The following is a 23223-nucleotide window of genomic DNA, read 5'->3' as shown; positions in this document are numbered from 1 at the left end:
TTTTTATTTTTAGCATGCCGATAACGCCTTGGTGGATGTTGGATCTACTCATTCCTATGTTGCATGTGCCATATCCGGGTCGTTGGGTGTGCACTCGAGGAGATTGTGAGTGGGGTATCTGTACTAAGTCCTTTGGGTCACTCGGTTAGGGTAGACAAACTGTATAGAGATGTACCCTTAGAAACTCAAGGTAAGATTTTCCCTAGAGATCTGATGGAGTTACCATTCGGAGAGTTTGATCTCATTTTGGGAATGGACTGGCTTGTTAAGCATAACGCGACTCTGGATTGTGCCGCTAAACGAATGGTGTTAAGGACCACAAAGGATGAGGAGGTTATGGTGATAGGTGAGCGAAGGGATTATTTGTCCAATGTGGTGTCGGCATTAAGAGCCGAAAAGTGGATTCGGAAAGGTTGTGAGGTCTATTTGGCAATTGTAAGTCAGTCAGAAGAGGAGGGACTGACAGTGGATAAGGTTAAGACCGTCAAGAAGTTCCAAGATGTTTTTCGGAGGAGCTTCGGGATTACCTCCGAACCAGAAGTTGAGTTTGGAATAGATTTGTTGCCTGGAACGGCGCCTGTGTCCATCGCACCGTATAGGATGGCACCGAAGGAGTTAGTGGAGTTAAAGGCTCAAATTCAAGAGTTGTTGGATAAGGGCTTCATTAGGCCAAGCGTGTCTCCATGGGGAGCACCGGTGCTATTTGTGAAGAAAAGGACGGGACAATGCGCATGTGATCGACACCGCCATTGAACAAACCGACGATAAAGAACAAATACCCTCTGCCAAGGATTGATGATTTATTTGACCAACTTAGAGGAGCTTCGGTATTTTCCAAGATTGACCTTCGATCTGGATACCATCAGTTAAGGGTAAAGGAAGTGGATATTCATAAGACAGCATTCAGGACTCGATATGGTCATTACGAGTTCCTGGTTATGCCGTTTGGGTTGACGAACGCACCTGCCGCTTTCATGGATCTAATGAATCGAGTGTTCCAACCTTACTTGGACCGATTCATGGTAGTTTTCATCGATAATATTCTGGTATACTCGGAAACCGAGGAGAAGCATGAGGAGCATCTACGATTGTCCGCAAGTCTTGAGAGAGAAGGAAGCGTATGCAAAGTTTAGTAAGTGTGAATTTTGGTTGCGAAGTGGCTTTTCTAGGTCATGTGGTTTCTTTGAAGGAATTAGAGTGGATCCTCGAAAAATTGAGGCGCTTTTGGGATGGAAGCCACCAAAATCGATGTCGTAAATTCGAGTTTTTGGGTTTGGCGGGCTATTACAGAAGGTTCGTAGAAGGATTTTCTCGATTCTCGCACCATTGAATTAAATCATTAAGGAAAGGGTAGCATTTGTCCGGACCGAGAGTCGACAAAAAGCTTTTGACCATTTGAAAAGGTATTGGTGAAGCACCGGTGTTGATTCAACCGAGTCAGGAAGGACTTCACTGTGTCAATGATGCGTCACATGTGGGGTTAGGATGTGTCTTGATGCAAGAGGGTAAGGTGGTCGCTATGCTTCCCGACGACTTAAGTCTCATGAAGCGAACTACCCTACGCATGACTTAGAGCTAGCAGCAGTGATATTCGCGTTGAAAATCTGGAGACATTATTTATATGGAGAAAAGTGTATCATATACACGGACCATAAGAGCCTAAAGTATCAGTTAACTCAGAAGAAGTTAAACCTTAGGCAACGAAGATGGGTAGAGTTGCTTAAGGATTACGATTGTTCGATTGAGTACCACCGAGTAAGGCTAACGTGGTGGTGGCGCGTTGAGTCGAAGGTTGTTTCTGATTTGAGAGCCTTGTTTGAACGTTTGAGTCTGTTTGATGATGGAAGTCTGGAACGGCGCCTGTGTCCATCGCACCGTATAGGATGGCACCGAAGGAGTTAGTGGAGTTAAAGGCTCAAATTCAAGAGTTGTTGGATAAGGGCTTCATTAGGCCAAGCGTGTCTCCATGGGGAGCACTGGTGCTATTTGTGAAGAAAAAGGACAGGACAATGCGCATGTGCATCGATTACCGCCAGTTGAACAAACTGACGATAAAGAACAAATACCCTCTGCCAAGGATTGATGATTTATTTGACCAACTTAGAGGAGCTTCGGTATTTTCCAAGATTGACCTTCGATCTGGATACCATCGATTAAGGGTAAAGGAAGTGGATATTCATAAGACAAAGATTCGGGACTCGATATGGTCATTACGAGTTCTGGTTATGCCGTTTGGGTTGACGAACGCACCTGCCGCTTTCATGGATCTAATGAATCGAGTGTTCCAACCTTACTTAGACCGATTCATGGTAGTTTTCATCGATAATATTCTAGTATACTCGGAAACCGAGGAGAAGCATGAGGAGCATCTACGACAGCCGCAAGTCCGAGAGAGAAGGAACTGTATGCAAAGTTTAGTAAGTGTGAATTTTGGTTGCATAGAAGTGGCTTTTCTAGGTCATGTGGTTTCTTTGAAGGAATTAGAATGGATCCTCGAAAAATTGAGGCAGTTTTGGGATGGAAGCCACCAAAATCGATGTCGAAATTCGAGTTTTTGGGTTTGGGGGCTATTACCGAAGGTTCGTAGAAGGATTTTCTCGATTCATCGCACCATTGACTTAAATCTGTAGGAAAGGGTAGCATTTGTGCGGACCGAGAGTCGACGAAAAGCTTTTGACCATTTGAAAAAGGTATTGGTGAAGCACCGGTGTTGATTCAACCGAGTCTGGAAGGACTTCATTGTGTCTGCTGATGCGTCACATGTGGGGTTAGGATGTGTCTTGATGCAAGAGGGTAAGGTGGTCGCTTATGCTTCCCGACGACTTAAGTCTCATGAAGCGAACTACCCTACGCATGACTTAGAGCTAGCAAGCAGTGATATTCGCGTTGAAAATCTGGAGACATTATTTATATGGAGAAAAGTGTATCATATACACGGACCATAAGAGCCTAAAGTATCGATTAACTCGGAAGAAGTTAAACCTTAGGCAACGAAGATGGGTAGAGTTGCTTAAGGATTACGACTGTTCGATTGAGTACCACCTGTAAGGCTAACGTGGTGGGTGGCGCGTTGAGTCGAAGGGTTGTTTCGATTTGAGAGCCTTGTTTGAACGTTTGAGTCTGTTTGATGATGGAAGTCTCATTAGCGTAATTGCAAGTGAGGCCTATTTGGGTGAACAAATTAAAGAAAAGCAGTTGAAGGATAACTCGTTGATTCTTCGGTTTTAGCAAGTTGAGAAGGATGAGAATGAGGATTTTGGACCTGAATCAAGGAGTTTTATGCTTCCGAGGAAGAATTTGTGTTCAAGGACTCGACTTGAGACAGATCAATATTGAAGGAAGCTCATGGAGGACTTTGTGCCATGCATCCCGGAGGGAATAAGTTGTATCACGACTTGCGAGAACTGCTTGGTGGCACGGGCTTAAACGAGAAGTAACGGAGTTCGTGGGAAATGTCGACATGCCGCAAGTGAAAGTGAACATCAATTTCATACGGATTCGCAACCGGTGAAAATTCCATTGTGGAAGTGGAGAGAGTCACTATGGACTTTGTGAGTGGGTTACCTTTGACACCCACCAAGAAAGATTCGTGTGGGTAGTGGTGGATAGGTTAACAAAATCGCCCATTTCATACCGGTTCGTCGATACTCCCTGCAAAAGTTGGCTAGGTTATATGTGGCAGAGATAGTACGACTACATGGAGTGCCAATGTCGATTATTTCCACCGAGACCCTAGGTTTACATCTCTGTTCGGAAGAAGTTGCAGGAGGCATTGGGTACACGTTTGGATTTCGGTCGCCTTTCACCCACGCATGATGGACAATCGGAGAGGGTTATTGATTTTGGAGGATATGTTAAGGGGTTGTATCATCGATTTTCGTGGGAGTTGGGAGGACTACTTGCCATTGGCGGAGTTTGCATACAATAACAGCTACCAAGCAAGTATTCAGATGGCTCCATATAAGGCACTTTATGGGCGGAGATGTCGACGCCCACGTGTTGGACGAGTTGGGTGAACGACAAGTGCTTGGACCGAGTTGGTGGTAGATCTTGAAAGTAAGGTTAAGTTGATAAGAGATCGATTAAAAGAGGCATCGACAGAGCGAAGTCGATATCACGGACCTAAAGCGCAAAGAGATAGAGTTCGCGGTTGGGGATATGGTTTTCTTAAAGGTTTCACCTTGGAAGAAGATCTTGAGATTCGCAAGAAAGGCAAATTGAGTCCGCAGATTTATAGGGCCTTATCGAGTTCTTAAGCGGGTAGGGCGATGGCGTATCGCTTAGAGTTACCACCGATTTAGACAGGAATCCATGACGTTTTTCATGTGTCTATGTTAAGACGATATCGATCGGATCCCTCACATGTTGTGCCAGTGGAGGAGATTGAAGGAAGGACTGATTTGACCTTTGAGGAAGACCCCATACAAATTTTAGATCGAGAGGTTAAAGTTCTAAGAAGGAAGTCGGTTCCGTTGGTAAAAGTACTGTGGCGTAATCATGGGAGGGAAGAATCTACTTGGGAATCAGAAGAGACAATGCGTCAACAATACCCTCAACTATTTGGATCAGGTAAATTTCGAGGCCGAAATTTCTTTAAGGGGGTAGAGTTGTAACGCCCCAATTTTCGAGAATTCTGTGAATGTTGGCATAGGTTTAATTATGTTAGTGGGCCTCTAGAAGGCCAAAGCTTAAGATAGAACCCGGTAATTTTAGTTAATTTTTGTTCCATAAGAAAAAGGGAGTGAAATTATGAAATAGGACCTATGTGAAAATGTTTGAAAATGCTATAGGCTAATTTGTAATGGCCAAATAAATAGGAGTGCAAAATAGGAGGATTTGCATGTCAAATTCCCCACTTTTAATGTAGTGGCCAGCCAAGGTGATGGATAGTTGATAATGTATGCATTTTAGCATTTTAATAGTTAATGGATGATGGGCATTAGCATTTTAATAGTTAATGAATGATGGGCATTAGCATTTTAATAGTTAATGGATGATGGGCATGATAAGCATTATGGGCATATTTTTATTGGAATTATGGCATGAGTATGGCACAAATATTAGTATATCATTTATGTGTCATAAAATGTTGAGTGATAAGAATAACAAAAGGGAGTAAAGGAAGGTTGTTGTTCATTCTTTGTTCTCCATAGCTGAATTTGAGAGAGAGCAAATAGGGGAGGAAACCCTTGAATATTCGGTCACTAGGAGGAGGAAAAATTGAAGGTAAGTTCTTGGTACTTTGCTTCTATCTTGATGTTTATGAGTTCTTCTTGATTCTACCCTAACTCATGAAGCATATTTTAGTTTTTGGTTGTTGTTTCATGTTCTTTTGATGAAAAATGGAAGATAGGTGAAGTTGAGCCAAACAAATGAGCATACATGTGCCTTAGATGCTAAAGGAAAAATCGGCTAACATGTTGTGCTTTAAAATGATGAAATGGATATTATACTTAAGTAAAATCATAGATATGTGATGATTGATTGGTGATATACATGTTTAAATAACAAGCATGCAAGTTAGGTGTGAAAGAGTGATTTGGTAATAAATCTACTTGGGACGAAGAGATAGAACGTGACTTTGGAAAATCACCATAAATTGTGGGAGATGAATTAGAAGCTGAATAAATTATGTAATTAAAGCTTAATGAGTCTAGTTTCAAATGAAATAAACTAGAACATATTTTGAATTCTGTACAATGAGAAATTTGATTAAGTAATTCAGAGTGGCCATTGTGAACACTTTTGGGTTTGAAAAAGAGGTGGTTTTCTTAAGTTATTTTAATTACTATTTAAGTTTTGGGTTGTAATAAGGCCATTTTAACTTTATTTTCTTCTTTGATTTTCTGGGATTATATTATTTTAAACAACTTTAAATTGATGGATAATAATCCAAATGGGCTAGACTTAGGGCACGATTTCAAAACGATATTTTTTTAAATAACACGATGACACGAATATTCAATTTACCAAATATAACCACTCAAAGAAATTTCAACTTGTTATAACCAAGTGTGGCAATGGACGTGGACATGTCTAGGATTGGATCCAATCGGAGAGCTTGGTACTTAAGCAGCCTTCATGGCTCACCTCCTCTGTTATGGATACCTACCTGGTGCCCAGCTTCCATTCACTTGGTTAGTTTGACAAAATTTGGCTTTTTAAACACTAAAAAGGGAACACGGGTTTTTGACTTCAATATGGCACGTCGGATTCGGCCTTAACGTTTGGGCCGAGTTTGGGGTGCTACATTTAGTGGTATCAGAGCCTAGGTTGCAACAACTCGGCTGTGGATCGGGTCCAAAAAAAGTGTTTTCAAAACTTTATGCCAAAAAAAAAGAGTATTTTTGGAAAAAAAAACCTGACTTTTGAAAATAAATTTTCTGTTTAAAGGAGATAATCTCCGAACTTGTTTTTTTTAACACAAATGTTTGGAAAATAGATTTCAAAAAGTCTAAATCTTTTTAGTTTATTTGAAAACTGATGAGGTGGAACATGAATCCCTAAGCACCAAGGCCGCAAGTACTATTCATTTTATATCTTGAATCAGATCTTGTAGTTAGTACTAAACCTTAGAGATAGTACTATAGATAATATAGCGTAAAGGCTACGAAACTGAGACTGTAGGGTAAACTAAGCCCTAGGAAACCGAGGCAAGAGCTAAATTATGGTTACGCGAGAACAACCTCGAAACCTTATCATTCATAAGATATTCGTAATAAGCAATGGAAACGATAAACTAATCGCATAAAATTGTGAATCGATAAATCGATATGAGCAAGAGAGCTACTTGGGGAAGAGGCCGTGGTCGAGGCCGTGGTCGAGGCCGAGGTAGTACTCAAGCCGGATCTTCGTCTTCTGAACACATACCCGCTGGAGTAGCATGACCACCACCGGTGGATGAGAATGGGCCGTATGATCGGGCCGCGAGGGATGACGCTCTGTCCCAGGCCATGTTAAGAGTTTTGGAAAGGGTGGCTGGAGCTAATATCGGGCCCATTAATAGGGGGTCCATTTCTGAGCGACTCCGAGCCAACGGAGCGGAAGTTTTTAAGGGTGTATCTCGAGTAGCCCCAAATGTGGCTGAGTACTGGCTGGAAGCCACGGAGCGGATTATGGATGACTTGGACTGCTCAGTAGAGCAAAAGTTAAAATGAGCAGTATCCTTACTACGGGATGAGGCGTATCAGTGGTGGATCATTGTGAGAGAGGGTACCCCAGCTGAGAGGGTAACCTGGGAGTTGTTTAAACAGTCCTTCAAGGCGAAGTATGTCGGAGCTAGCTATGTGGATGCGCGAAGGAAGGAATTCCTGAACCTGACCCAGGGTGGTAAGACCGTTGCTGAATATGAGGCAGAGTTTCTGCGATTGAGCCGGTATGCTAATAGTATTGTCTCTACCGAATACGAGCGCAGTGTTCGCTTTGAGGATGGCCTCAGGGATGAGCTAAGGGTGCTCATAGCTCTGCAAAGAGAGTGCGATTTTGCTGCACTGATAGAAAAGGCTAAGATAGCCGAAGAGGTGAAACAAGCTGAACGAGGGAACCATGACAGGGATCGAAATCGATTCAGGAGAGATGCTGGACTAACTGGTGCTGCAAACCGGAATGTTAAGAGAGCTAGGATGGAAGAACCAGTTCGAGCGGTTCCGATAAATACTGTTAGACCAAAAGTTTGTGGAGATTGTGGTAGAATGCATCTGGGGGAATGTTGGAAATGTTCTGGGGCTTGTCTTCATTGTGGATCAAAGGAACATAAGATCAGGGATTGTTCTAAGAGGCCAGCTTAGGCTCAAGTGGCTGAACAAAGGGCTGTGCAACCCGTGCAAACAGCACGAGGTGGACCGTCGCCGTTGAGAGGTCATGGCCGAGGTCGTGGTGGCAATGGCCATGGACATGGGGCACTTGGCAAGGGTACTATTAACACTGAGGCTCGTCAGCCAGCTTTGGTATATGCTGCTCGTCGCCGCGAAGAGGGTGACGCACCTGACGTCATAACTGGTACGTTTTTTATTTTTAGCATGCCGTATACTGCCTTGGTGGATGTTGGATCTACTCATTCCTATGTTGCATGTGCCATATCTGGGTCGTTGGGTGTGCACTCTGAGGAGATTGTGAGTGGGGTATCTGTACTAAGTCCTTTGGGTCACTCGGTTAGGGTAGACAAACTGTATAGAGATGTACCCTTAGAAACTCAAGGTAAGATTTTCCCTAGAGATCTGATGGAGTTACCATTCGGAAAGTTTGATCTCATTTTGGGAATGGACTGGCTTGTTAAGCATAATGCGACTCTGGATTGTGCCGCTAAATGAATGGTGTTAAGGACCACAAAGGATGAGGAGGTTATGGTGATAGGTGAGCGAATGGATTATTTGTCCAATGTGGTGTCGGCATTAAGAGCCGAAAAGTGGATTCGGAAAGGTTGTGAAATCTATTTGGCAATTGTAAGTCAGTCAGAAGAGGAGGGACTGACAGTGGATAAGGTTAGGACCGTCAAGAAGTTCCAAGATGTTTTTCCGGAGGAGCTTCCAGGATTACCTCCGAACCGAGAAGTTGAGTTTGGAATAGATTTGTTGCCTGGAACGGCGCCTGTGTCCATCGCACCGTATAGGATGGCACCGAAGGAGTTAGTGGAGTTAAAGGCTCAAATTCAAGAGTTGTTGGATAAGGGCTTCATTAGGCCAAGCGTGTCTCCATGGGGAGCACCGGTGCTATTTGTGAAGAAAAAGGACGGGACAATGCGCATGTGATCGATTACGCCATTGAACAAAGCGACGATAAAGAACAAATACCCTCGCCAAGGATTGATGATTTATTTGACCAACTTAGAGGAGCTTCGGTATTTTCCAAGATTGACCTTCGATCTGGATACCATCGATTAAGGGTAAAGGAAGTGGATATTCATAAGACAAAGATTCGGGACTCGATATGGTCATTACGAGTTCTGGTTATGCCGCGTTGGGTTGACGAACGCACTGCCGCTTTCATGGATCTAATGAATCGAGTGTTCCAACCTTACTTGGACCGATTCATGGTAGTTTTCATCGATAATATTCGGTATACTCGAAACCGAGGAGAAGCATGAGGAGCATCTACGTATTGTCTTTGCAAGTTCGAGAGAAGGAGGCGTATGCAAAGTTTAGTAAGTGTGAATTTTGGTTGCGAAGTGGCTTTTCTAGGTCATGTGGTTTCTGCTGAAGGAATTAGAGTGGATCCTCGAAAAATTGAGGCGATTTTGGGATGGAAGCCACCAAAATCGATGTCGTAAATTGAGTTTTTGGGTTTGGCGTGCTATTACCGAAGGTTCGTAGAAGGATTTTCTCGATTCTGTACCATTGATTAAATCATAGGAAAGGGTAGCATTTGTGCGGACCGAGAGTCGAGAAAAGCTTTTGACCATTTGAAAAAGGTATTGGTCAAGCACCGGTGTTGATTCAACCGAGTCTGGAAGGACTTCACTTTGTGTACAGCGATGCGTCACATGTGGAGTTAGGATGTGTACTGATGCAAGAGGGTAAGGTGGTCGCTTATGCTTCCCGACAGCTTAAGTCTCATGAAGCGAACTACCCTACGCATGACTTAGAGCTAGCAGCAGTGATATTCGCGTTGAAAATCTGGAGACATTATTTATATGGAGAAAAGTGTATCATATACACGGACCATAAGAGCCTAAAGTATCTGTTAACTCAGAAGAAGTTAAACCTTAGGCAACGAAGATGGGTAGAGTTGCTTAAGGATTACGACTGTTCGATTGAGTACCACCCAGGTAAGGCTAACGTGGTGGCTGATGCGTTGAGTCGAAGGGTTGTTTCTGATTTGAGAGCCTTGTTTGAATGTTTGAGTCTGTTTGATGATGGAAGTATGTTAGCAGAATTGCAAGTGAGGCCTATTTGGACTGAACAAATTAAAGAAAAACAGTTGAAGGATAACTCGTTGATTCTTTGGTTTCAGCAAGTTGAGAAGGGTGAGAATGAGGATTTTGGACTGAATACTGAAGGAGTTTTATGCTTCCGAGGAAGAATTTGTGTTCCGAAGGACTCTGACTTGAGACAGTCAATATTGAAGGAAGCTCATGGAGGACTTTGTGCCATGCATCCTGGAGGGAATAAGTTGTATCACGACTTGCGAGAACTGCATCTTGGTGGCACTGGCTTAAACGAGAAGTAATGTGAGTTCGTAGGAAATGTCGACATGCCGCAAGTGAAAGTGAACATCAATTTCATACGGATTATCGCAACCGGTGAAAATTCCATTGTGGAAGTGGGAGAGAGTCACTATGGACTTTGTGAGTGGGCTACCTTTGACACCCACCAAGAAAGATTCGTGTGGGTAGTGGTGGATAGGTTAACAAAATCGCCCATTTCATACCGGTCAGATCGATACTCCCCGCAAAAGTTGGCTAGGTTGTATGTGGCGAGATAGTACGACTACATGGAGTGCCGTGTCGATTATTTCGGCCGAGACCCTAGGTTTACATCTCGGTTACGGAAGAAGTTGCAGGAGGCATTGGGTACACGTTTGGATTTCAAGATCGCCTTTCACCCACGCATGATGGACAATCGGAGAGGGTTATTGATTTTGGAGGATATGTTAAGGGGTTGTATCATCGATTTTCATGGGAGTTGGGAGGACTACTTGCCATTGGCGGAGTTTGCATACAATAATGACTACCAAGCAAGTATTCAGATGGCTCCATATGAGGCACTTTATGGGCGGAGATGTCGACGCCCACGTGTTGGACGAGTTGGGTGAATGACAAGTGCTTGGACCGGAGTTGGTGGTAGATCTGAAAGTAAGGTTAAGTTGATAAGAGATCGATTAAAAGAGGCATCTGATAGACAGAAGTCGTATACGGACCTAAAGCGCAAAGAGATAGAGTTCGCGGTTGGGGATATGGTTTTCTTAAAGGTTTCACCTTGGAAGAAGATCTTGAGATTCGGCAAAAAAGGCAAATTGAGTCCGCAGTTTATAGGGCCTTATCGAGTTCTTAAGCGGGTAGGGCCAGTAGCGTATCAGTTAGAGTTACCACCAAATTTAGACAGAATCCATGACGTTTTTCATGTGTCTATGTTAAGACGATATCGATCGGATCCCTCACATGTTGTGCCAGTGGAGGAGATTGAAGTAAGGACTGATTTGACCTTTGAGGAAGAACCCATACAAATTTTAGATCGAGAGGTTAAAGTTCTAAGAAGGAAGTCGGTTAGTTGGTAAAAGTCTTGTGGCGTAATCATGGGAGGGAAGAAGCTACTTGGGAATCGAAGAGACAATGCGTCAACAATACCCTCAACTATTTGGATCAGGTAAATTTCGAGGCCAAAATTTCTTTAAGGGGGTAGAGTTGTAACGCCCCAATTTTCGAGAATTCGTGAATGTTGGCATAGGTTTAATTATGTTAGTGGGCCTCTAGAAGGCCCAAGCTTAAGATAGAACCCGTAATTTTAGTTAATTTTGTTCCATAAGAAAAGGGAGTGAAATTATGAAATAGGACCTATGTGAAAATGTTTGAAAATGCTATAGGCTAATTTGTAGTGGCCAAATAAATAGGAGTGCAAAATAGGAGGATTTGCATGTCAAATTCCCACTTTTAATGTAGTGGCCAGCCAAGGTGATGGATAGTTGATAATGTATGCATTTTAGCATTTTAATAGTTAATGGATGATGGGCATTAGCATTTTAATAGTTAATGAATGATGGGCATTAGCATTTTAATAGTTAATGGATGATGGGCATGATAAGCATTATGGGCATATTTTTATTGGAATTATGGCATGAGTATGGCACAAATATTAGTATATCATTTATGTGTCATAAAATGTTGAGTGATAAGAATAACAAAAGGGAGTAAAGGAAGGTTGTTGTTCATTCTTTGTTCTCCATAGCTGAATTTGAGAGAGAGCAAATAGGGGAGGAAACCCTTGAATATTCGGTCACTAGGAGGAGGAAAAATTGAAGGTAAGTTCTTGGTACTTTGCTTCTATCTTGATGTTTATGAGTTCTTCTTGATTCTACCCTAACTCATGAAGCATATTTTAGTTTTTGGTTGTTGTTTCATGTTCTTTTGATGAAAAATGGAAGATAGGTGAAGTTGAGCCAAACAAATGAGCATACATGTGCCTTAGATGCTAAAGGGAAAAATCGGCTAACATGTTGTGCTTTAAAATGATGAAATGGATATTATACTTAAGTAAAATCATAGATATGTGATGATTGATTGGTGATATACATGTTTAAATAACAAGCATGCAAGTTAGGTGTGAAAGAGTGATTTGGTAATAAATCTACTTGGGACGATGCTGATAACGTGACTTTGGAAAATCACCATAAATTGTGGGAGATGAATTAGAAGCTGAATAAATTATGTAATTAAAGCTTAATGAGTCTAGTTTCAAATGAAATAAACTAGAACATATTTTGAATTCTGTACAATGAGAAATTTGATTCGTAATTCAGAGTGGCCATTGTGAACACTTTTGGGTTTGAAAAAGAGACTGGTTTTCTTAAGTTATTTTTAATTACTATTTAAGTTTTGGGTTGTAATAAGGCCATTTTAACTTTATTTTCTTCTTTGATTTTCTGGGATTATATTATTTTAAACAACTTTAAATTGATGGATAATAATCCAAATGGGCTAGACTTAGGGCACGATTTCAAAACGATATTTTTTTAAATAACACGATGACACGAATATTCAATTTACCAAATATAACCACTCAAAGAAATTTCAACTTGTTATAACCAAGTGTGGCAATGGACGTGGACATGTCTAGGATTGGATCCAATCGGAGAGCTTGGTACTTAAGCAGCCTTCATGGCTCACCTCCTCTGTTATGGATACCTACCTGGTGCCCAGCTTCCATTCACTTGGTTAGTTTGACAAAATTTGGCTTTTTAAACACTAAAAAGGGAACACGGGTTTTTGACTTCAAAGTGGCACGTCGGATTCGGCCTTAACGTCTGGGCCGGGTTTGGGGTGCTACAAGTCTTGCTGTTTGACCCACCGTTCAACCGCCTTGCTCTTTAAGCCTGGTTTTGCATCATTAGAATGACCTTTCGAGTTTTTATCCTAATCTTTTGTGTAACGTCCCCTAACCTTATACCGTCACCAGAACAGGGTTAAGAGACATTACCAGTCAGTACAGTCCAATTTCGGTCATTAATTAAAATAAATATTCACACACATCCTAGTTTTAAGATGTTGTCCCTTTAATGGGCCCTCGCGGTCTAATAGGAACAGTAAATTCAATTCGGGACTAATTTAGAATCACTACGAATTTTTTTTTTTTAGTAAATTTCAAAATTCATACTACATATCGTTGCCAACCATAATTTACTCATTTCATCAATACTTCTATAACCTAAATGACTCTTATAAAACGTCCTAGGTACATTCCATTATCAATACTCAACATACTTTACCTTAATGAATTCGGGATCGTCTTGGGATGTTGATTCAACGTACTATCTTTACTCAACCTGTGCACGAAAACAAACCGTACGCTGAGTATGGTATACTCAGTGGTATTTCTATAATCTGAACACTTAAACAATTATAAAACGTATTAATTTATATATATATATATATATTGAACTATTCAAACTCAATGAGAATTCAAACATTCACTTTCCAACCAAATGTTTTGGTCTACTTTAAATTCAAAACCATTTATTATTTTTCAATAGCAATTAATCAATCAAGAATGTTCATTAACTCTCGAACAATTATTTATTCAAGAATACCATTATTCGGTAACAATCAAATATTCAAGAATAACCGTTATTCAAGAATATCAATTATTCAAGAATAATCGGTTATTTTATACCTTAATTTACTCACAATTCAATATCATTAAACTATATTCAACTATACACTTATCAATCATATTCCATTTTAATTCATTTCAATAACTCATCAATTTCATTTATATCATATCAACTTACTATCCACGATAGCTTTCAAGTATATACATACGATTCATATATCTCAAATCACATTTCAATCCATCAAGTGGCATCATATATCATCAATTCGAACTCAATCATTTCATGAACCTTTGGTTCATATTTTCAATTCATATCTAAATTTTCAATTCTCAATTCAATTTCTCGTTTCATTTCAATAGATTGATCAATCAAATTTATTCGATTTATCTTTCACTTATTTACCCCTATTAACAAACCCGGACTTTGACGGATACACGGATTCCAACACAAACACACCGAAGACGGCACATTGTGCCTAAAATGATACATAGTACCGATCGATATCGACACATAAAGTGCCTAAAACGACACACGAAGTGCTGATACGACACACGAGGTGCCCGAAATCGACACATAAAGTGCACGATCCATAAAGCCGCAAATCCCGTACACTTCAGATCCTATGGCATGCCAATTATATCCGACTCACCCGACTAGTTAGTAGGGTATTTCATTCACTTTCTCAATTTAATAATTCTTTCATCAATATCTCATTCCGTAATTACACATATTTACCCATTTTCACAATTCATACAATTTCATTCAATTCAACAAATATATTTCGATTATGCACATTAATTCATAATTCAATACAATTCAATTTACTTTTCAATACCAAATATTTAAATATCACAATCTCATATATTCATATCAATTTCCTCATATTTCCAATCAATATATTTTTCAATATAACATTCATTCAATATTCAAATTTCTACATAAGTCATATATATTATATAATTCAATCAATATAAATTCAATCAAAATAATTTCAATAAATATAAATTCAATAAATTCATCGCATACCAAAATCAATCCATTCCAATTGTAAAACATCATAATTCTAACACTAACAATTGCCATATGTATATAAATATAATAAATAATAACTAAGTTTGGATTATAGAAATACAAACCGTAATTTTTGAGCTAACTCCCGTTGACTTTGTCTCGTCCTTTCTTAGCCGAGATTTCCGGTACCACATTGACTACGAAATTAATACAATTCATAATCATTAATACATTACTAATTCATATCTTGAGTTACAGAATTCTAAATTAAGATCCGCTAAATTTTCCTGAAACTAGATTCACAAATCTTCTTACAATAAAATTTTCAGAATTTTTGGTTTAGCCATTAAGTACAGTTTATTCTTTAAATTCACCCCTATTCTGCTGTCTGACAGTTTCGTCCCTTCTTCACTAAAAATTAATTATCTCACAGTACAAAACTCAGATAATATTCCCGTTGATTTCTCCTGAAAATAGACTCATTAGGGATTCTAAACATATAAATTTAAGCCTCTAATTATTTTTCTTCAATTTTTGGTGATTTTCCAAAGTTAGAACAAGGGAACCCAAATTCATTCTGACCTTGTCTCACAAAATTCATTATATCTCATAATTTACAATTCAATTGCTTATATCGTTTCTTCCATAAGAAACTAGACTCAATAATATTTAATTATATATTTTATTCATCCTCTAATTCAATTTCTATAATTTTTGGTGATTTTTCAAACTTAGACTACTGCTGCTGTCCCAAAATAGTCTTAGTACAAAATGTTAATTTACTTTAATTTCAATTTAATCCTAACTAAATTCACTTACTTTTCTATCTTAATCCATACTTTTTTTCTATTCAAATTTTGTCCAAACTCATACTTAACTATTAAATTTCCAGCATATTTTCATAATTTTGAATTTATTTCCATTTAATCCCTAAAACTCAAAACTTATAGCTTAGTTTACGATTCAATCCTTTATCCAATTCCAATCAAAATTTCTATCAAATAAACCCCCAATTCCATCATTTTATTTAACATGGACAATATCTAGAAATCTAATAACTATCAAAATATCAACTTAATTTCATCAAAGCTTTGTTCTAAAACTTCTAAAACATCAAAATTAAGTAAAAAGGGCTTGATTGGCTTACCTATTAAAGCTTAAAGCTTCAAACCTTTAATTTTTCCTTTTTCTTTTCTTTCTTTCTTTCTCCCCTGTTTCTTCTCTGTTTCGTTTCTTCTATTCTTTCTTATGTTTCTTTACTTATTTATATAATATATAATATATAATATAATATAATATAATATAATATAATATAATATATATTTTAACACATAAAAATCTCGATTTTTATGTTTATGTCAAGATCACTTAGGACAAATGGCATAATTGCCATTTTGTCCTCTTTATTTTCTTTTAATCTACAATTTAACTTTCATCCTTTATTCAATTTAGTCCTTTTTCTTAATTACTCTTAATTAAATTAAATTCACTTAATTAAACTCTAATTAACTACTCATTTTACTTAGTAAATATTTTTAATAAATATTTACGAATCCATCTTTCAGAAACGGAGACCCGAAAATATACTTTTTCGGTAACGGTAAAATTCGGGTCGTTACATTTTGTGTTAATCAAGACGCCCTTTTCCGGTTTTCACCTTAATCCTTCTTTTTTTTTTAGGCATAATATTTCTTCACAACATCTGAATTCACTGAATTAGGTAACTCCTTCCCATCCATCTCAGTGAGAATCAAAGCTCCACCCGAGAATGACTTCTTTACGACGTATGGTCCTTCCCAATTTGGTGCCCATTTTCCTTGCAAGTCTTTTTGTATTGGGAGAATCTTTCTCAGCACGAGTTCTCCTTCGTGGAATTCTCTTGGCCGTACTTTCTTGTCATGAGCCGCGATCATTCTCTTCTGGTACATCTGTCCGTGACAAATTGCCTTTAAACATTTTTCTTCAATGAGGTTTAACTGGTCATATCGAGCTCAAACCCATTCTGCTTCCTCTAATTTCGACTCCATTAAGACTCGTAGAGAAGGGATCTCAACTTCGATAGGTAGCACAGCTTCCATTCCATAGACCAGAGAGAAAGGAGTTGCTCCCGTAGATATCCGTACAGATGTGCGATATGCATACAAAGCAAATGGTAGCTTTTCATGCCAATCTTTATATGTCTCGGTCATTTTTCCAATAATTTTATTAATATTCTTGTTGGCCGCTTCAACAGCTCCGTTTATTTTCAAGCGATAGAGTGATGAGTTATGATGCTTTATTTGAAATTGCTCACACACTTCTTTCATCATCTTGTTGTTAAGATTCAAGGCGTTATCTGAAATGATTCTTTCAGGCAAACCATATCGACAAATGATTTTCTTTTTCAAAAACCTGCAAACTGCAGTTTTCGTTACATTGGCAAACGAGGCGGCCTCTATCCATTTTGTGAAGTAATCAATAACCACAACAATGAACCGATGTCCATTAGAAGCTTTTGGGGAAATTGACCCTATAACATTCATGCCCCACATAGAAAAAGGCCACGGAGAAGTCATGACATGAAGGGGCGAAGGGGCTACATGAATCTTATCGCCATAAATTTGACATTTGTGGCATTTTCTTGCATAACTAATGCAGTCACTTTCCATCGTCAGCCAGTAATAACCGAGTTTCATAATCTTCCTGGCCATAGTGAAACCATTGGCATGTGTCCCACAAATTCCTTCATGGACATCTTCAAGTATTTTTCTGGCTTCAACAGCATCTGGCATCTCAAGAGCACTTGATCTTTTCCTTTTTTGTACAGAATGTCCCCATCAAGAACAAATCCTATTGCCATTCTTCTTATTGTTCTTTTATCGTTCTCATTTACTTGTTCGAGATACTTTTGGTTCTTGACATATTTTAAGATATCATGGAACCATGGCCGTCCATCTGGCTCTTTTTCAATGCTGAAGCAATATGCAGGGACTTCATATATGCTCATTTGCAGAGGCATTATTTCTGTTTCTCTGTTTGCTTTAAACATTGAAGCCAAAGTGGCCAGGGTATCAGCTAATTGGTTTTCTTCTCGTGGGAAGTAATTAAAAGTTATTTCTTTGAATTCTTTAATCAGTCCTGCCACTAGATCGTTGTATTTAACTAATTTCGAATCTCTCACTTCCCAATCTCCACAAATTTGGTATATTACCAACGCTGAATCCCCATACACCTCTAAGATTTCAATGTTTCATTCAATAGCTGCATGAAGTCCCATGATACAGGCTTCATATTCCGCTATGTTATTGGTACAGAAGAAATTCAGCCTGGCAGTGAACGGATAATGGTTCCCTTCTGGTGATACTAAGACTGCTCCAATCCTATGCCCCAATGTATTAGATGCACTATAAAAGCTTATCTTCCATGACTCCTCTTTTGATGACTCGCACTCTTTTTCTGTAATGCACATCAAATCTTCATCTGAGAAATCAAATCTCAATGGCTCGTATTCCTCCGTTGTTCGAGTGGCTAAGAAGTCAGCTATTGCGCTTCCTTTTATCGACTTTTGACTCACATAGACGATGTCGTATTCTGATAATAGGATCTGCCATCGTGTCATTCTTCTTGAGAGTGCAAGTGATTCCATCATGTACTTTATTAGGTCCAGCTTTGAAATTAACCATGTCGTATGATACAACATATATTACCTGAGCCTCCGACTACCCAAACCAAAGCGCAACAGAATTTTTCAATTGACGAGTACTTTGCCTCATACTTTGTGAACTTTTTGCAGAGATAGTAAATCGCCTTTTCTCTTTTCTCTGATTCATCATGTTGTCCCAGTACGCAACCCATTGAACTTTCGAACATAGTCAGATACAATATTAATGGTCTTCCTGGAGTTGGTGGTACTAACACCAGGGGACTAGACAAATACTGCTTTATCTTGTCAAAAGCCACTTGGCACGCCTCGTTCCATTCTCCCAGATTATGTTGTCGAAGGAGTCAAAAAATTGGGTCACACTGGTTGGTAAGTTGAGCAATGAACCAAGCGATGCAGTTTAACCTCCCTAAAAATCCTCTGACTTCTTTTTGCGTGCACGGAGGTGGTAGTTCTTGTATGACTTTTATCTTATCTGGATCAACTTCAATACCTCTCTCGCTGACGATGAAGCCTAACAATTTTCCTGAGGTAGCCCCAAACGTACATTTGGCTGGATTAAGCTTCAGCTGGAACTTTCTCAGTCTTTCGAACAACTTCCTGAGGTTCCCAACATGCTCTCTTTCCCCCTTAGATTTGGCGATCATATCATCGACGTAGACTTCTATTTATTTGTGCATCATGTCATGAAACAACATCACCATGGCCCTCTGATACGTTACCCCAGCATTCTTTAATTCGAACGGTATCACCTTATAACAGAATGTTCCCCACATCATTACGAAAGTAGTTTTCTCCATATCCTCATTAGCCATCTTTATCTGATTATAATCTGAGAATTCATCCATGAATGAAAACAATAAATGTTTGGCTTTGTTATCCACCAAAGTATCGATGTGTGGCCAAGGAAAATTATCTTTAGGACTTGCTCGATTCAGATCGCGGTAATCCACACACATTTGTACATTGCCGTCTTTCTTTGGTACAAGGACTATATTAGCTACCCATTGTGGATACTTGGAGACTTGTAGGACGCCAACATCGAACTGTTTCTTGACTTCTTCTTTTATCTTTAACAGCATTTCAAGTCTCATTCGTCTTAGCTTCTGTTGAATGGGTTTGCATTCTGGTTTCAATGGGAGTCTATGGACCACTACATCCTCATCCAATCCTGGCATGTTCTGATATGACTATGCAAACACATCTTTGTACTCATGAAGCAAAGCGATCAAATCATGTTTAGTGTTATCTGAAATGAAGGTCCCAATCTTCACTTCTTGCCTCTTTTCTTCATTTCCCAATTTTACTATCTCAACAGATTCTTGATGAGGTAGAATCTGTTTATCTTCTTGTTCTGCCATTCTTAGTAAGTCAGGAGACGAGACATAGTCTTCAATATTTTCCTTAGCTTCAAACTCTCCTAAACAAATAGCCTTCTCGAAATCGATTTCAAGATTTATAACAGGTTTGTTCATATTGTTGATATCTAAGCACCTGAAAATTGAATGGAAAAGAAAACTATAGAGGAGCATCAAAGTATTAAGACCAACAAGCATGGTATGACGTGAGATATATGCAATGACAAGCTGTGAAAAGAGGAAAAAATTATGAAGTTAATGAGAATGTAAAGACCACGACAAAATGCATCTTTATTAATGTTCATTTAAATGATAAAGAGAAAATCATAAGCTCTTACAAAAGAATCCCTCTATTACTTAGGGACGCACAAAAAGAAGAGTGTTAACATTGAGCATTACTCTGGAGAAGACTTAGAAACTACAAGGAGATCAACAGCAATCCAATTGTTCAAAACGAATCAAGGAGGACAATGGCGTATCGTTGAAACATCTTTAATTGCATCACTTCCTTTGTCAATGACATTTATACTGACATTCTGAAGACCCCTTTCAATTAATAACAGCGTGCTTCGTGGACTATCTTGCCCGGGGTATATCATTCCTACAGATATAAATGTTTTTGACAAAGGAGGGTACGTTATGGGCTCCCATTCTAATTCCCGGCCTAAGGCTCTTGCACTCCGCCTTTCTCAATCTTTCTACAACTGTTTTCTTCTTTGTCGCATATCCAGTTCGAAACCTAAACCATATCGAGCCTTATAGGGCACTGGTTTTAGAGCTCTAACTATCCCTTGTTGATATCTTCCCAAAACTTTCCTTGCTCGGGCTCCATTTCCCACAGTTAGCTCAACTCCCATCTTGGTATTCCTCGACAGCTTAGGCATGGGAATTTTATTTCCTTCAGCAACGAACGTAGCATTGATGAATTCGAAGAAACAGAAGGAACATTCTACTGCATCCTTACTTACTTCTAGGTATAGTGTATCAGCAGAGATAGATGTGGCAATGTCTTCCTCACTCACGACAGTGATCAAAAGACCATCCATGATAAACTTTACTTTTTGATGGAGAGATGAAGGAACTGCCCCAGCAGATTGGATCCAATGCCTTCCTAAAAGGAAATTATATGAAGGCGTGATGTCCATGACCTGAAATTCGATGTCATACATATATGGGCCCACTTCTAGAGGAATTTTGATTTTTTTCATGACTTCTCGTCTTATCCCATCGAATGCTCTTACTGTGGAGTGACAAGGCCTTAGATAAGACAGATCAATTAAAATTCTAGAAAGTGTGGCCAAAGGCATGACATTGAGTGCAGACTCATTATCAATGAGTACATTCGGTATTATACAACCCTTACAACGGGTTGTGATGTGCAATGCTTTTACGGAGCCTCTACCATTTGGCGGTATTTTTTCATCAATGAAAGAAATAAAATTATTCGCATTCAAGTTATTCACCCACCTATCAAGCTTTTCAACACATATATTGCTTGCCACGTAAGCTTAATTTAACACTTTCAGCAAAGCATTCCGATGTGGTTCTGAATTCAACGGCAGGGATAATACCGAGATTCATGCCGGTTGTTTGCTTAACTGTTCCACAATGTTATATTCACTATGCTTGATGAACTTTAAGAATTCATGTGCTTCCTCTTCATTAACAGGCCTTTTAACTTCTTGTTCGGACGGAGTCTCAATTTCGACCTCGACCTCATGCATCGGTGCCTTTTCTTTCTGGTTCGAGTCACTCGTCTTTTTCGTTGGTTCAACCATTTTAGAATAGCATCTCCCGCTGCGAGTAAATGTCCTACTTCACCAACACTTCCAGTCATGGCTTTGGATTTTTCACCTTCAGGTGTGATAATGTTGACATCGTATTTCCATGGTACCACCTTGTTGCCTTTGTAATAGAAAGGAGATGGTACTTCAATTATCATTTTCGGTTTCACTTGTTCCTTTTTTACATCGTAATAAATCACCAATGGACGATTGGCGCTATAAGGGAAACTTGATGATTGATTGTCAGAAGCACATACTTCTCCCTCATCGGCCTCTTTGTTAAAGATCTCAATCTCCTTGTTGTCCATCATATCTTGAAGTAACTTTCTAAATCCCTCACAAGACTGAATTTCATGCCCCTCAATACCATGGAAGTCATAAAAATATTGACTTTTTATACTTCCTTCTTTAAAAATTCTGTAGGGGCGACAGAACAGCCCCTTTTCAACCATCACTTTTCATATCTTCTGTAAAGGTGTCTTTATTTCAGAAATGCATCTTTTAGTTTGCCACTTGTCTTCCTCGGTCACCGCGCTCACATTCCCTTCAGTATGGTTAGGGAGCGGATTTCCAATTGTATTGCTAGTACCATCAAATCGTAAGATGCCTGTATCAATGAGGCTTTGAACCCTCCTTTTAAATGCTAGACAATTTTCTGTAGAATGCCCCTGGTTTCCGGCGTGGTACATGCAGCTGGCATTAGGATCGTACCATTTTGGGTATGGAGGCTTCAAAGGTGCCATATAATGTGGGGATATTAATTGTTTTTCCAACAGTTTTGGGTATAGCTCTCCGTGTGACACGGGAATTGGGGTGAACTGGGGTTTTTCAGGATTGGATCTTTTCGGTCTTTGTTCATCCTTAGGTTGGCTTTGAGCTGGCATGGTATTCTGTGGGAACGTAATGACTGGTCTTTGGTTATTTATGGCGTAGAAAGGGTAAGAAGGGTAATGAGGTGGTGCTTGATAGTAAGGACTTTGGAGAGGATAATAGAAGTTTGGAGGTAGACGATATCGATGTCGTGACTAGGTTGGATACGGATTAGAGGTGTAGTGATTCTCAGTTCCCACCATATAAGCTTCTGCCTCTTTTTTCTTTACAGGTACTGCCCTTTTTGAGCTCTCGGAACCTTCCATTTTTCCACTTTTGATGGCATTTTCTATAAGTTCCCCGGATATTACAATATCTGCAAAGTCTTTCGTGGCACTTCCTACCAACTTATCATAAAATGGTGCTTTCAAAGTGTTAATGAAGAGGACCGTTATTTTAGTTTTAGTCAATGAAGGTTCTACTTGAGCAGAGATATCCCTCCATCTTTGCGCGTGCTGCTTAAAAGTCTCCGTCGGCCTCTTTTCCATCATCTGCAGAGTTAGTCGATCAGGCACCATGTCGATACATGCTTGCATTGTTCGTAAAATGCTGATGCCAAGTCTTTCCATGATCGGATTCTTTCTCTACTAAGTTGATTATACCATCGAAGGGCTGATCCAACCAAGTTGTCCTGGAAACAATGTATTAACAATTTATCTTCATTTACGTAACCCATCATTTTCCGAAAAAACATGACAAGATACGCTTTTGGACATTTCGTGCCATCGTATTTTTCGAAATCTGGTACTTTAAATTTCAGAGGCAGAACCAGATCTAAACTGAGCTCTTTGGCACTCAA

At 39.4% G+C, this 23223-nt stretch overlaps 1 long non-coding RNA gene across 1 annotated transcript; it reads right to left on the bottom strand.

Annotated features, from left to right (window-relative positions):
- Nucleotides 1–13254: 13254 nt before the first annotated feature.
- Nucleotides 13255–14977, bottom strand: LOC128281764 (uncharacterized). The gene is made up of 2 exons (XR_008272029.1): nt 14898–14977; nt 13255–13473 (listed from the first exon to the last, which is right to left on the bottom strand). It is a non-coding gene; the product is annotated as an uncharacterized LOC128281764 (long non-coding RNA).
- Nucleotides 14978–23223: the final 8246 nt, after the last annotated feature.

Source organism: Gossypium arboreum, chromosome 10 (assembly GCF_025698485.1).
Source record: "Gossypium arboreum isolate Shixiya-1 chromosome 10, ASM2569848v2, whole genome shotgun sequence".
NCBI lineage: Eukaryota > Viridiplantae > Streptophyta > Magnoliopsida > Malvales > Malvaceae > Gossypium > Gossypium arboreum.
This window is presented reverse-complemented; position numbering and strand designations above follow the sequence as displayed.